Here is an 11,576-nt window from a genome sequence, read left to right on the forward strand (position 1 = left end):
GCGTGGCTTCCCTTGGGACTCTGACCTGCAGGCATACAGAGACATGAAACAGCCTTTCCAAAACCAAGAACAGTTTCAGCTCAGCACTGAGAATCCTACTGTTACTAGAAGAGTGTTTTACTTAATGAATAGTCTGCCAGGTTCTCTTACCTAAAACTCTGGTAGACTTGTCAGCTCATCTCCTCTGCTGCATGATGTCTGCAGTCTGTTTTCCTCTATGGATCTGTGGTGCTGTTTATTTCCTTTTCCTCCATGGATCTGTGGTGCTGTTTTATTTCCTTTTCCTCCATGGATCTGTGGTGCTGTTTATTTCCTTTTCCTCCATGGATCTGTGGTGCTGTTTTATTTCCTTTTCCTCCCTGGACCTGTGGTGCTGTTTATTTCCTTTTCCTCCATGGACCTGTGGTGCTGTTTATCTCCATCTCCATATTTCTGAATCCTACCTTTATTTTCCTGTGGGATTCACAACTGAATAAATTCAGAGGTAAATATTACAGAGACTGACATCCTCTAGTAATCAGGCACAGTTCTTTTAGGAAGGTGGGGCAGACCTCTCTTTTGCATACTGGCAGGAAATTCACCCCTGGCTGCCATTTAGCTCAGCCCAGCTCCTCAGCAGATGGGAACTTGCAGGTCATTGACATTTTTGTTTCCTGAGAGCTCACCACAAAGCAGCTCTGCTGGGTGGCTGGGCCCAGGAGAACAGCAGGAGCAGCTTTACACACAGTGCACTCCCAATCCTGGAGGAAGAGCTCCTGGGAAACAGCCAAGTTTGCATCAGCAATATCCATGGACAATGTTTTCAGAGACTTTGTTCTTCTGCCTTTCATGCACAGGTAAAACACACACTTGTCATCAATGAGTTCACATGGAGTATGCATGTTTCTAGAACTGTCTGCATAATTAGTACAGTAATCTAATGATAAGATACTGATTTCAGATGAGAGTTGAGAAATTTCTGAAAGGCTTGTCAGTGGGTAGCAATTAAATTTCACTGTACTCAAGCTTTAATTTCTTCTTCCCACACAGCTGAAATTAACTGCTGGCAGGGAAGTGGTTCACTACAGGGCTCCCTGAAATTACTAGGTTCAACAGCAACCTCAGAAAGGTCTGAACAAAGCTCCTCCCTGGGTAACTTTGCCCTTGGGATGCCCATAAGGTAGGGCTGGGATTTGTGTTTTGAACACTCTGACTTCCAGATTTGGGATGATGAGTTCTTAGGAGAGGAGAGATTTGTCTACAGCATTTGTTTTTTGTTTCTGAGGAGATGAATGCTTGAAACTGTTAAGAGAACAGCAGCAAAAACATCCTTCTTTTTGAAATGTGGTCATGTTTGACTCTATGTGTTTGACACTCTGCAGCTAAACAGCCCCAGTCCTCAGGAGCTGTAGGACACCCACACAAACACCCCCACCTGCACCTCACAGGCAGCATATAGGCTGTGTAGTGAGGTTTACAGTCACTCACACACACACACACACACACACACAACCACTCTCCTCACAGTCTGAGCTGTACCAATTTAGCAAGGGCAGCAACCCACACCCATCAGCTGCTTCTGCTTTGGGTTGCTGCTTCCCTGACCCCTCAGCTGCTCCTGCCTGTAGAGCCTGGTGACACAGAAGTGGCACAGTGCCACCTGTGTAGGGGGACAGAGCATGGCTTCAGGACACCTTTTCCTTGCTGCTCTTTTCACCCAGATTTCTTTCCTCACTCAGCTCCACTCTTTGACCTAACCACCCCCCATCTCCTTCTTCTCCCCACCACCTCCAGCACTCCCCATGCCAGCTCCTCCCTACTCAGCTGCACATCTGATTTTCAGCCCAGGCACCCAGCAGTGATGGAGCTCTCCCTGCTGAGCTGGGACACTTCCCAGCTGAGCACAGCCACAGAACCATGCTAGGAAATGTGTTGAGGGGTGGGAGAATGTCCCCAGGGGCTGGGTAAGCCAGGCTATGGCTTGCAGTAAGCTGTGAAGGAAGGAGAGGAAGGTGCAGGGCATGCACTGGGATGCATGGGAGACTCTGGCATAACCTCCACAGGGTGACAACACTGCTGAGGTGGTGCCAAGCCCATCTAAACACTGAATCTCCTCCTGCCCATGTTTTATTTCCTTAAATCAAGTTAGAGCTGCTCAACTGCATATTCCTCCAGCAGAGATTGCAACAGTCACCAGCCAAGTGCTTGATCTTACAGCCTGGTGCACCGAGTCTCACTCTCCATCTGCTTTCTCCCCTCAGGACACCTCAGCTCATGGGAGGATCCAGCCAGCTGGAGCCCAGAGAGACCAGCAGGACTTCTCCAAACCCCCAGTCTTCCATACAGTCCTGAAGCAGCTCCAGGACTGACCACATTTGTTGCTGGTAAGCAGTACAAACAGCCCTGGACTATATGGGGAGCCCAGGGGACAAGGGCAAGGAGCAGCCAGGGAGGAACTGAGAGCACAGCTGAGATGTGCCCACACTGCTCACAGCTGTAGGAAAAAGGAGAGCCTGGCTGTGCTGGCATTTCAGCAGTCATGGGAAGGGAGCAGTCATGGTGCAGCTCAGCTTTTTTATCTGCCACAGCAGTGAAGGCACTGGGTCACCTGGGAGTATGGGGACAGGCCAGAGGAGCATGTGGGGCACGTGTCCCAAGGACAGGGCAGAGAAAACAGAGAGAGCCTGGGGCTGAGTTAGGTGCCTGGGAACCTACTTAATAAAAGCAAAGTCAGTCTTAAAATAAACTTCTTTCTGAAGCCCTCTAACTCGAGGGCTTTGGCTGCAGGTCCAAGGAAAAGCTGTTCTAGAGATGCTTGCCAGCACACACCACCAGAGTTCTCAGACTCACACAATGGCCAGCACTGGGGGTCCTTAAAAAGAGGTCTGGATGATTTCAGGAATGGCTTATTTCCTCCATGTGATAACATCATCATCATCTGTAACTCCATCCTGCTACAGAGCAGAACTCACCTGGCTCAACAAAAGCTCAGGTCAAAGCAGGAAGCCAGGAGGGATTTCACAGAGGAGATGGACCATCACCTAAGCCCCCACGCTCAGTTATTGAGCAGGACCAAAACTAGGACAGGTCCACTGCAATGCTCCAGGAGTCTTGTTTTTTTCCTCTTGTTAGCCTGTGCTCAACTTCTTACTGATCTGAAACAACTCAAGAGCAGATTCTGGAGCTTAAAATGTATGCTGCTGTGTAGAAATGCACCCTGCCTCTACAGACTCTTTTCCTAAGAAGTGGAAGTCTTGCACAATAAGAAAGGGATTTTTTTAGTCTCTGCTAATTGCAGTGCCTGTGCATTTGAGGGAGAGCATCAGCATCTGCTTTGTTTTAAGCCTGATATCTTCCCTTGTCCCCTGAATAAACACAGGTATCGAGGGCTGCAATTAGATGAATTTGCCAGCCTGCATCACATTATTATTTACTCAAGTGATCAACTAACTCTAATTAGAACTCTGAACTGTAAGTATCCTGCAGCAGGCAGCATCAGGGAGTGAGATCAGCAGAGCTGAGCACTCTGGAGCCTCAGCAGGCACAAATCCTGCACTCTCAGTCCTCAACTTCACTGCACTTATTGGCACAGATGAGGAAAGAGCCCCAAATGGCTCACACTGGGGGTCTCTGCCTGATTCCCAGTGTCTGTTGCACTTAAATTCAGACTCAGTAGGCCCAGAATTAAAGCCAGAATGAGTCATTCTTAGATCCCAGCCATCCTTCCAGCTAGGCAGGGGCAGCTGCTGGTAAACAAATGCTTTATAAGTCAGCCTGGGCACAAAGAGCTCGTGTTTAGCAGCTTGGACAATGAGGCTTTGTGTGTGACAGCCCCCAGCTCCTGTCCTGGGGCAGAGCAACACTGGCTAAAGGCACAAGAGGCACTTGCTTCCCTGGAAATGTCCTGGATGGCAGAGGTCTGATGTGACAAGTGCAGGGGAAGGATGGAGGAAACTGCAAAGAGCCCAGGCTGGGAGTTAAAGAGATGAGGGGGCTGCTGGGGGTGTGCCACAGCTTTGGCACCACGAGGTGCTGAGTGCCCGTGCTTGGCAGGGTTTTATTTTATTCTAGGGCAGGAAGCAAAGACCAGCAGCTCCCCAGCACAGCTCTTTACTGGTGTTTGTGCCCCATCCAGTGATCTGCACCGTTTTTTCAACACAGAAGTGGCACTGAGGAAGAAGTATTGGTGGGAAAGGGGAGAGCCAATGCTGCCCCAAGCCCTCCTGCACTGCCTGCCCACCTCCACCTCCCTCAGGAAGGCAAACATCTTGCTGTTTGTAGCCCCGTGTCCCTTGCAGAATGTAGCTCACCTGTCCTCACTCCTGGTCAGACCCCAGGCAGCAGTGAAACACTGCACTTTGGTGTGCTTCCCAGCCTCAATTGTAAGTGTTTTAAGGTGGGAACCATCAAGGTCAGGCTGCAGTACCTGGGGTAGGGATATATAACCCTTGACCCCATGGTCAGAGCAAAGCAGGGAATACTTTGGGGAAGCAAAAAGTAAAAAAAGATCATCCCCCTGGTGGGCAGTAGTGTGTGACACGAGTCACAGGATGGAGTCACTGCAGCAAGTGCTGCCCTGCTGAGCACAAATCACTGGCTCAGGGCTTGCCTTTTCCTCTAACATGAGTGGGTGGGAAAGGACTTCATGCTTTCTCCTGTCACCAGACCCAAGCAGCACATGACTAAGTGGCCAGTGACATCCTCCTGCAAGCATTTAAGGAACTTAACTCTTAAGGAACTTGTGGGAACAGTTTCAGAACAGGGCATGCAGGCTTGCTGTCAGCAAAACTGTATTTCAAGGCACATGAAAGATTCCTCCTGCTGCCTAATTTCTACTCCTGGCTTCTTATTTCAAGGAGGAGAAATATCAACCAAGATACCCCATGCAAGTCTGCAAGAGCAGAGCTGTGATCACCACTGTCTGAGTTGTGAAGATAAACATTCTACCACCAAAGCTTATAGACAATTTGGGAGAATCCTTTCCTAGGACAGTTGTCAAGAGTTCCCATATGGTAGGTAGCCAGGAAACACAGAAAAAAAAGGCAAATTCTGGGAAGTGAGAGCTTCCTTTTGAATGTGATCATGCTTTATAAAACATCTTAATTGTTTGCAGCTTTCAGGAAAGCATCATCTAAACAAAGGGGGCATGAACATCCATATCCAGAAATTCTATAAAGGTTTGGCCTAAGCCATCTGCTGAAGATCTCAACCCCCTGAGAATGAAATAACTTGTCTTTAGTGATTCATGACATGCAAAAGAAGATACAGCCAGGCTGAGGGGGAAGAAAATTGCTCAACAAAAAAAATCCCCAAGGCTGCCTTGAGCCCTCTGTGGCTTATTTCTGCTCTTCTCTACATGCCCTTGCCTCACCTGATACTTCATCTAGATAAACTTCAGACAAAGTTCAGCTAAATCCTTCCTCAGCAAGGCAGATTGTTACACGTAGATCCCAGGGAACATTTAAGATGGGGTAAAAGCTGTATTTCTATGAGCCTGGTGATGACACCAGTGACATGGCTCTAAAGCCCCCTTTGATGATGACAAAGAAATTCCTTCCACCCTAAATAAACATCCCAGCTGGGCTCAGAGAACACACATGGGATGCTCCAGATGAAAACAAAGCCTTTTGCCTGTAAAGCTTGCTAACACAGGTAACAGGCTGTAAGAAAGAATCTAAAGTGGTGCCAAACTCTACACCAGCTGCCTGCTTAGTGTCCTCTCAGAAGCTGTTCTTTTCCAGGAGCTAAACACATATTTCTTGTTCTTTCTCAGAATCAACTGTTTTCTCTCTCCAGCTCAGAAGATTGTACCCACCAGCTACAAACACAAGTGTCCTTTTTCTTTAACCACAAAACTCAAGCTTGTATTTGTTCTTTCAGTGCTCTTCAGACTTTGGACTTGGATGAATTTCTGTGTTAAAAGTTGCTGGAAAATAAATATTTGGATATCTTTTATTCTGCATTTTTCTACAGGCCTGACAATGCAAAGAATCTCTGTGGAAGCCAAAGCATAATGTCTCTGGGATGTCAGTTAATTAGGAGAGTCCATCAGCAGGAATTTGCTGGAACACTTTATTTATGATTTTTAAGAGCTACTGGATACCACAACTTCATTGAACCTTGAGACACTTAACAATTCACAGAATTCAGCCCAATATATTACACTGCTTTATGCTTTGGGGTCTCTGCTGCTCCCCATTACTGACAGAATAACATAATACAACAGAATAATGTCATATGATTGTTTCAGTCTAGTCCTGTACATTATATTGATCCTGCATGCAGAACTTCCAACAAAGGCATTCATTTTTTGGGCATTTTTCAGGATGTCTCTGAAGAGTGCAGGTTAAAATACTGCACAGTGTTATACCTGTAATTGAGTGAGATCTATAGATCTGCAACTATGATCCCTTTATTCCATGCTCCAAGAACAGATTTCTGATGGTTCAGTGTTTCTTTTTATTCTGCCTTGCAGTGTCTTGTATTTCTCCCTTTTTCAAATCCTTAAAAGGGATTTGATTCTAACCTGGAAGGAGATAAAAAGCACCAAGCACCAACCATGAAAATGTTTTGGGGCTGGCTGTTTGGTTTTTTTTCTTAAAGAGAATCCATGGACCTCATATTTTTACAATTATTTTGGTGTCTATGAAGAAAAAAGCCCTTAAGATGTAGTGAAGCTTTACTGTTTTACAATACTTTGGTTTTACTACTAGAATGATAAACATTGACATTTGTAACTAACTGGCACCTGTGCCTGCTGCCAGGCAGAAACATCTTTTCCATCCTTGTGTGTGTTGGAGGGGAGGAGGTTAAAAATCAATACCCAAACTGATCTCCTGAGGTCCCTTTCATCCTCTTGGCTTTCATCCTTTGGGCAGAGGAAAGGCTCTGATGGTGCCTGGCTTTCCTGCAGCATGATGCAGCCGTCTGGAAGGTGGTGTGGAAAACTTTCCTCTCCAAAAGCTGGGAGAGAACCCGAGAGAAACCATCTCATCTCTGTCGGGCAAGGAAGAGCTTTTAGTGTCAGACACACTCCTCATGAGCCATCTGCTGGATGCTGGGAAATGCTGCACAGAGCAGAGCATCGGGTGGTGGCAGCTCAGCAAGGGAAAAAGGTGGTGCTGAAAGGCAGGCAGGGTTTGGGTTTCTTCCTGAAGCTCCCAAGTCTATGAATAATTTGCCCTTCCAACCTTTTTACCTGGTCACCCAAGGCAGGAAGTGTCAAGAAACTGCCAAGTGCTGCCAGCTCTCCATGGCAGCACAGGCTTGAATTTTAGATTTTTAACCTTCTAGGGAAAGCTCCTTCAGCCTCAGCTTTGTGAGTCCTGGTTAAGATATTTATAAGATGAAGTTCCTTTTCACATCTCCTTTTAGCTCTGCCTTTGAGCTACATCTCCCTGTGGAGAGGAAGGAGGACAAAATCTCTTCTGTACTTGCTTCCACAGCTCCAGCTGTGCTTCTGCCTTCTCACTCTGTCCCCTGTTTGCCTTCCTCCTCACCACTGTGCCCCCTCCTTTACTGCAGAGCTATATTCTCAAGCAAATGTCACCATTTCCAGTTAAACCATCTATTCCTTTGGCTTCAAAGAAAAAGAAAACCAGCTCCCTAGCAAATGGCTCTGTTAGGAAACTTAGCAAGAGCAGTAGGCAAAAATCTTCTGTCCAGGACTCTTAACACTAAAAGAATCTGTGGTGCTGAGCATGGTTACCCTTCCCTGTACCTACCAGGTAACAACCAAAGCACACCTGGGCAGCACTGGTAGGTGGTATCTGCTCTATCAATAGACAATAGGATTAAGAGAATTACTACACATTTTCCTGTATTTTTTAGGAATCATGCTAGCCCAAGACTGTTAAAAGTACATATGGTACCTTGGCCCTTAAAACATGGAAAAAGCAAAATGTGGGCAACTCTTTAATGGATGCCAAAGGAACAGGCAATGGTGTTCACACTGTTACACCACCACCAGACAAGAAGATACCACAAACACTGTGGTACCACAAACACTGAGCCTGGGGAGAGGAAATGGCTACAAGGCCTGTGAGCTATGGGAATGTCCCTGTGCACCACTTGCAGTGACAGCAAGAGACATGTCAGGCTGGTGACAATGACTGCTTGTGTTTTGCACTCTGTGACAGCAAGGATCTGTGTGTAAGGTCTGGCAAGCACTGACAGATCTCACTGTCAGAAAGCTGCTCCCTGCCTGCAGCTTCACCTGCAGCCTGCTCTTCCTCCCCTCCTCAACAGAGCTCCCTAAAAGCCCCACTGGGTGTTTTCACACGTGCTGTTCTTACACTCAGGAAGAGCTCCCTGCAAACCTCCATAAAGGTTCCTCTGCCAAACTCTCCCTCTGGAGTTGGCTGTGGAATTCCCAGATTCCCCGACAGTAGAGCTGCAGGCAGGACCAGGGCTCCTTCAGCTGGATTTCCTGTTCATCCTGACACTTTATGCTGTGAAAGTAACTGTTGAGGTGCTGCACAGCCCCTCCAGGTTTGTTGATGATTAGTACTGCCCCAATCCTTCCTGCAGCAGCTGTGGGCATCAGGGCATGGAGCCAGCCCTCCAAAGAGCTCCCTAAATTCGGCTGCCAGAACCGGGCAGCTGCTCGGATCCAGCCGGGCTCTGCTGCTGGCTGGCTCCTCGGCTGCAGCTGAGGTTCCCCGGCACCACACTAGATGGCACAGCTTCCAGACTGAAACCCGGGAAGCTGATAGGAGATGGTGTGCTTGGGGCAGGGACTCGGGCAGCTGAGGCTGTAGAGGTGTCCGTGGAACTGTAAGAATAAACACGCACCCCACGGGGCTGGAAAGGGGAAGAGGTGTCAGGTTTGAGGCTCCTCCTGATCTGGCTGGTGATTCTGGAAAGGCCTATGCAGCTTTTCAAAATATGGCCCAGCAACTGCCATCACACTGACTGAATGAACACTGGATTATTATTAGGGCTCACAGAACCTTCAAACCAGAGCCACATCAGCAATGCCTGCATGAATAAACTAAAAGCTTGAATTAAATTGGTCGTGTCCCTGAGAGTCTGAGAAACTGTCTCCTTGCCCCTTTAGTGTACTGTTGCTTTGTTTGGTTCCAGTGGAAGCTTTAAATAATCAGTTCTAGAGCTTTTCTGTTGATCTTGTTTGGAAATTCCCCCAGGTCTCCATGTCTCCTGGGATGAGATCATTTCAGGAATTCCTAGAGAGGAAGGGCTAGCAAAACCCAGGGGTATGGTACCACCTGCAGGGATCCTCAGCATCCTGGGATGTGACTTCTCTCACTGTCCAGCAGCTCTACAAACACTTGGAAAGTGACTCAGCAACTTCAGCCTTAGTATTTGCCAAGAACCTTGGCAAGAAAGCTGGGAACTGGGTTCCAGAACTGTCCTTTCCTGCCTGGCAATGTGGCAAGCTTGTGTCAGGTGGCACCTCGGTCCTTTGTGACTCCCTCTTTTTGTAAGCATTCAAATGCATTGCTTGTAATAATTACTCTTGGAATAACTCTCACTCCAAGCAATCCCTGTGCTTTGCTTTGGTCTGTTCTGCAGATCTTGTGTGAAACAGCCTGGCAACAGAGAGGCTTGTGTGATGAATAGAACCAGAGGAGACCTCTGCTCTTCACTTTATAGCAGCACCCTGCCTTTCATCACATCCATTTCTGTGTCTTCAAAATAAACTGCTCCTTAAGGATGTCTGTAATAGTCACTTCTAAGATGTGCTACTTTGGTGCCTCTTCCTTATCAGTTTTATCAAATATATTTAAGAAAAGAAATCCTGCAAACACCACCTACTCATCTTTGCTGAGAGTTGGATGCTCTTTTAGTGTAATCATACAGTAACTAAAGATTTTTGTCTGGTCTGTTTCAGGGAGGTGACTGAGAGTTTTAAAATGCAGCACAGACAAATTACCCAAAGAAGAGCAGTCTGCAGGTGCTCTAACTGCTAATCCCAGCTGAGCAGAGTGGTGTCCACAGGGCTGTCTCTGTTTTGAAGGCTATAAGAAGAGGAATGTAAGTAAACAGTGAAAATATTATCTACTTGGCAAGGAGCTTCAGTAGACAACACAACTCATTACAGTCAAGTGTCTGTTTTAAGTAGCAAGGCTAAGCTGCACCTTGAAGCATCAACTGTAGTAAAAGAGACTGCACCCAAACCCAAATGCACTGAAAAGTGCTCAGGCAGGTCCTGGCTTCTCAGCTCTTTTCTTTCACTCTATTATTGAGCAGAAAATCTGATGTTTGGCCCATGCCTGAACACATCCCACACATCAAAGAACCAAAATAGATATTTTTACCTAGGCACAAGCTCAGCACTTTGTTGGAGGAGGTCTTAATGTGTCTCAGTTACTGTGGTAAGCAAAGCAAAGAAAAATATTTAGATCATGAATTCTGTGTATTTGCACAGGCCAGCATATACCATCTCAGCCAGGCAGCTTCACTGTGAAGACTGCACACTTGTGCTTCTATAAATTCAAATGACATTTACTGTCCTGTTAAGCTGAGATAGCACTGCTCTAAATGACACTGAAAGATTAGGAAGTTCACACACTGGAAAAAGACTTATTGGGACATCCACTTAGCCATTCTCTTTTCTAATGAGATAGCAGATAAAATCTCATCAGTGGGCTTTAGAAATCAAGTCATGACAACACCTTCCTTTGGATAAAGAGAGTGGATTAAAAAAGGACAGCTGTCAAAACTGAAAGGACCTGCTTGCCCTAACTCCTCCTCTGGTGTTAATCTTTAGTGTCAGCAGACTGCACTGATACAGGTTTGTACAGTTTGTTGCTCCAGAGCTACTAATTCAAAATACAAAGTTTTAAGTCCCATTTACTCAATTTCTGTCTAACCTTTTATGATCAAAATCAGAATTTGAAGTCATCACTTCAAGAGGAAAATCAGGTAGTACCATGAAGGTAAATCAAACTAAACAGCAAATATTCTCTGCACAGATGAACTCTGAAGCCCTGGTAGTCCAAAAAAAGCTTCCAGGGTTTAGTACAGCAGACAGAACTGCAGGACAACGTTAGGAAATCCAATTGTAGTCATTAGAGTGTGATGCAGAAGTTACAAAATGAGTAGTGAATTCACCTCTCTTCTCACGGATACCAAAGGAGTCCTGGGTAGCACAAGCACAAGCAAAGCAGTCACCCTGAGCACAGCCCTGAGAACACTTAGCTCTGAGTCCACCCATACTTCTAGAACCGAATTCCACAAACTTCTGCACTTAGTACAGCTCCACTGCTTGCTTCATCCCAAACCAGGAAGCTCAAGCATCCAGCCCTCAACTTCTGGCTGTCACCCCCCTTCACTTTTCCCACTACCCGCGGGGTGTGAAACACTTGCAGCCTGGCTGCCCTGCAGGGACTGAGGAAAAAGAAGGGGGAAAAGGGAAATGTGTCAGAAAAGCGATGGGGAGAAGTAAGAAGAGAAGAATCGACCTTTTCAACTTCCCCCCCCCAACTTCAGCCTTTCCCCTCCCTTCGCCCCAGGGGCGGCTCCGTCAGGCTCCGGGGGCGCGGCGGGAGGCGGCTCCTCCCCGGGGCCGGGACCGGGACCGGGTCCCGCTTTAAAGCGGGTCCGTGGGCGGGGTGTGGGAGTGGTGGCGGCCC

Source organism: Calypte anna, chromosome 4A (genome assembly GCF_003957555.1).
Source record: "Calypte anna isolate BGI_N300 chromosome 4A, bCalAnn1_v1.p, whole genome shotgun sequence".
Taxonomy (NCBI): Eukaryota; Metazoa; Chordata; class Aves; order Apodiformes; family Trochilidae; genus Calypte; species Calypte anna.